The following is a 5,061-nucleotide window of genomic DNA, read 5'->3' on the forward strand; positions in this document are numbered from 1 at the left end:
CGTCCCGACTGTCCCCTCCCAAACCTCTGCTGATAGTTCCCCACGCTCTTTCCCACGGATGGGTCAGCGTTTAAAGTCATCTTCAGTCCCCAGCACACAGGAAGTCTTAGCAGCCTAGGTCGCCTCCGGAACCCTGAGGCCAGCCCTGCCGCTGACCTCCCCAGCCCTTGCCCGGCCTCAGTGGATGGACCTTGCTCTTGAGAGGGTCTCTGAAGGACCGCGCCGGCACTCGACACGTACACTCTGGGCAAGAGGAGCAAGGCACAGCTCTCCGCCCTGCTCCAGGGGGCCACGGCCTTAGAGGACGAGCACGCAAGACTCCCGGGGCGGGCCCTCCGTGGGGCTCACCGTCCCCGACGAGGAAGGGTGGACCCGAAGGAAATTCAGTCCAGGGGCCGCTCTGCCTCCCCGGCCCGTGGAGCAGGAATCAGAGCGGTCCCAGCGAGGGCAGCGTTTCTAAAAGTGCACAGTCAGGTCGCACAGCACAAGACACCGGCGCATCCTCTGGATTCGACGTGGTCACCAAGCACTTAGCACCCCTCTCCCATGTCACTCCCCATTCCTCAGGACTGGGGAACGGCTCCGCATGGGTGGTCTCGAGAGGAAGTGGGTCCTGAATGCCCACCCCCCATTTGCCCTAAGCCAGCGTGGGTGGGCTCTTCACTGAGCCTGAGTCCCTAATTAAAAGGTGTGGCAATGCCTGCATCTCTACCCGCCGCCCCCCCGCCAAGCCAGCTGGCAAGGCTTAAGGGGAAAAGCTCAGGCTTTGGCGTGGAACTGATCTGAGTTTGAACTGTGACACCCCCTGCTTGTGGGTTCATTCAACAAAAATTGTATGACCATCGTTGTTATTCGTAAAGCAACACGGCAACAGTACGTGTGAAAAGCCCTACGGCCGTTTAAGCTCTTGAACTCGATATTTTTAAAAAATGTATCCTAAGGAAAACCCCAAATACGAAGACACATGCGAAGGAGAGAGATAGGAAGAAAATAAAGCACCTACTAGATATAGAAATTTGCCAGGCTCTGGGTGGAACACTTAGCATTTGTTGATTCGTCAAAATAAGCAAAGGAAAAAACAAACAACGCAAGCCACCGAGTTATTGGGCAGCAGCGTAATGAATGGAATATTTGACAGTCATTAAAAGCAATTATACAGACGATGCGGCAACAGAGGAAAATGCTCATGACGTCACGGGAGGCGGAGAAATGCTCACAGAGCGCGGGCGCGCGGGTGGGGTCGGGGCTCCGACGAGAGGGCTCGCCCCCGAAGGCTGGGGTTAGGAAGGCGACAGTGTGGTTTGGCTGCGTGTTTTACTATTTTCGTAGGTGAGCTTTCCTGCAGGTGCTCTGCCTGCGGGTCCCTTCGCTCTCTCCCGTAGGGTCCCCATCAATTTCGGGAAGAGGGGATAAGACATTTTCATCGTAGGAGGGCGTGGTGGGCAGCAAATCTTTGCAGAGGCATCAGCTGCATTCGTGCATGGCTGTTTCCTGACAAATAACTGGCAGAGTTGCCTCTTTATATTCAGCTCTTCGATTATTCGTGGCGAACCTTCAGAACGATGGCGGTGGCCACCAGCACTTGCCACCACCGGCTGGAAGACCTTACGTCCCCAGGAAGGCTGACGTCCCACGCATCCATCCGTCCACGTGCTCTACTCCCCACCCATCTCTCCGTTGGATGACTTACTACCTGACCCTGAGTCTCATCCCTCTGCTTATCCGTTGATCCATCCGCCGCCCATTGGAAAGGCATCATTACACAACTCCCCTATGGGAATTAGGGATTGACAAAAATTATAAAAATGATTCTTCGGCCAAAAAAGTCAAGGTCTGGGTTCCCAGATGTGGACAATGACACGACAGGACAGGACCCAGGGGACATGCTCCTCACGTCCTCCCAGTCCCTGGTGGGCCGTTCGACATCTGGTCAGCAGCTGGGCAGGGTCCCAAGGCCCATCCCAGGAACAAAAGGCCTCAGGAATCAGGTCACACTTGTCATCGGGGTCCTCCCTGTTCCAGTAGCACCCAGCTTGCTGGCAGGAGTTCGAGGCATTCCGAGCACTTGCCACCTAAATTTGTCACATACCAGCCCTGCAGGTGGAGTGGGAGAGGCCGGGCAGTACGCACCTGCCCAACCGCCAGCTGAAAACCTGTTTTAGTCAGTTAAATAATGGGCTCTGATTACATAGGCCCCGACGGTGACCTTCGCAATCAAGCACTAATTGGGGTTGATGAGATCAGTTGACCCTGGACCTTGTCGCCCTTGCGTCAGACTGCTCCGAGCCCTACCTTCACCCCCGATGAGGTCGGGGGCGGGGGCTGGGGACTGAGCCAGGGTCTGCTGGGCAACTGGGACGTGTTCACAGAACAACCTAAAGCATGAGGCGTGTGCGAGTGTGTGTTCTGTGCAAGTCTAGGGCCCGAAGTCACCAACGCAGGGACAGACGAAGCACATTTCCTGCCTGGGAGGAGCACACGGTCCAGTGGAGAAAACAGACCCTAAAACAGTGACGAGCCGCGTGGGGGGGATGGGGGGGAGGCAGCAATGAGAACAGGGAGCAGCGAGGGAGCACCTCATCTGTCTGCACAAGCCCGGAGGCCTCAGGGGAGGGGGTGCCGCCAGTGGGCCTGGCCGGCACAGACAGGCACAGCCGTGCCCTGCTGGATGAGCAAGGAGGGGCGGGCGGGGGCCCTGCAGTCTGGGGTGGCTGGCTGCGCGTGGGGTTCTGGGGCCGGCAGCCACCCGCTTTGCCAGCGCAGCCCAGACCTGACTGCGTGAGCCACAGAGGTCCATGTGGGTTCCTGGAGCGCCTCGAAGGCTTCACGCCTCCAGGCCACGCTCTGATTCTTCACTTCGTCTAGGATACCTTTGCCTTTCGCCACCGGCCCCAAAGCCCCCCAGCCTGCTGCACGCCACTCACCCTGCAAGGCCCAGCTCACAGGCCGCCTCTTCTGTGAAGCCTTCCTGGAGTACCCACCCCGGAGCCACCCCCTCTGCTTGCCTGGTGTTTTGTATGTAACTCCATGACCACATTTACCAGGTCGCAATCCAGTTAGTCTGCGGATCTTACCTCCGCCCGCCCTCACCTGTACGTCCCGCGTGGCCCGCACAGTACCTGGCACACAGTAGGTACTCCGCATGTGACTGTCGGAGACCGACTCCTCCCAGGATTAACTCACACTCAGGTGATCCAGGAGCACCATCCAAAGCCACTTCCTGCAGGGCTGAGCTTGTCATGGCAGAAAGCCACCAGCTAACCTGGGCAAAAAAAATTCCTCTGTGGGACTCGGCCGGCCGCCCGGCCACTATGCCGCAGACCAGCGCTACCTCCGACTCACACCTTATTTCCCAGTGTTTCAGGCAGCTTGGCTTGGAGCACAATGGGCCCCGGGCAAGCATCAGCCACCCCACAAGGACCGACTGAGCGCTCACTGTGTACGAGGCCCCAGGCAGCAGGGTCCTGCAGTGGGAAAAACTCACTCGTCATCAAAGATACGGTCGTTTATTTTTAATTAACTGAAAAAACTATCTGATTTACATTGTCCTCGTCATACCGTCCCGATTTTCCCATAGTGGGTCCATCTTACTTGTGCAGCTAGATTTTTATTGAAAAGAGAATGTTAAGACGGTCTGGGAGTAGCAAAGGTCTAGGCGCCTCGTCACATAGCAAATCGGATCCTATTATTGATAGATTAACAATACGATCCTGCTGGCTACGCACCTAATTAGCCGTTAGTCAGGACCGGGAAGCAAGAAGGAGGGGCTGCGGAGGGCCTGGGAGGGGAGAGGGAGCGGGGCCGCGGAGGCCTCTGAGGGTGCCGGCAGAGAGGGCCGTGACGTCATCAGCAGCACAGATCCCATGTGGCCTGGCTTCTTCCCAAGTCGCTCTCCTCTCCCTGACTCAGTTTACCAACCTTCCGACTTGAACCCCGAGGCCTGGGCCCCGCGCCGTGTCCGCCCCTTGCATGATCCTGCCCTGCACGGGAATAGATGGCTCTGGCTTCCCGTTTAGGAGAAGTAGGTATGTGCGATGTTTTCGAAGGGAACTTTATTGGGGAAACGAAGAGCAAAGCAAGACCAGAGCGAGTCCTCAGGACGTGGCGGATGTCGAAAGCTGGACCACGCACAGTCCTTCCACGCGGCGGTGAAGGGCGGACACGTGCAGCCCAGGACTCTGCCTCCTTATTCTCTGCAGGGACGCCCTACCTGTCCCCAGGTGCTGGCCCCACACCTGTCCTGACAAGGTCCAGGTCGGTCCAGGTAGGAAAACATCTGTGCCCTTTCTTACCTGGGGCTCTGAACTGAAGGCCATTGTACCCGCCCGCTCCCAGTCAGCATCCCCAGAGGTGCCTGAGGCTCCCTCGGCAGCTGGCGCCCGGCGGCTGGGGAGCTGGCTGGGTTTCTCGTCCCCATATCCTTCGGGACACGCCCCGGCCACTCTCACTGCCCTGGCGTTGCCGGGCCCCAGGGCTGGTGCATTTCTGTGACTCGTGCCCTCCATTGCCAGCTGCTGGTCAGCAGGCCCAACACTCCATTGCATCTGTCGTCGACTGTCCTGTAGGTCACCCCTTGGTCCCTCCTCCCAAGGTCCCCCACGTCTGGTGCCCACCCGGTCCTGGCTCCTGTGCAGGACGTGCTGGCACTTGTCTCGCCGGATGCCAGCTCCTCCAGCCCAGTGGTCACTCACACATGTCCCGGGGCAGTGCGGGGGCTTCTCACCTCTGAGCCCCACTCTCCAGCTTCTGGTCACCTGGCACAGTCCCCGTGGTGCAGTGTCGCCCAGACCCTCCACACTTCCTTCCACCCAGAATGTTCCAACCCCTCGTGAAACTCGGCGCCTGCCCGGACCCCACCTCTCCACGTCTGAAAAGCCTTTAACTGGGCGACAGATTTGGACAAATCCGTTGACCCGTCCAGGGATAAGTCACATCTGTAAAACGGGGGAAATGACAACTAACGCCAACGATCAAGTGAGAGACGCAGGGACGGGCCTCGCGAGCGGCAGCCGAGCCGCTGACTTTCAGGGGCCCCCACCGCCCGCGGCCTGGTCCCTCCGC

This window comes from Pteropus alecto, unplaced genomic scaffold (assembly GCF_000325575.1).
Source record: "Pteropus alecto unplaced genomic scaffold, ASM32557v1 scaffold49, whole genome shotgun sequence".
Lineage (NCBI taxonomy): Eukaryota > Metazoa > Chordata > Mammalia > Chiroptera > Pteropodidae > Pteropus > Pteropus alecto.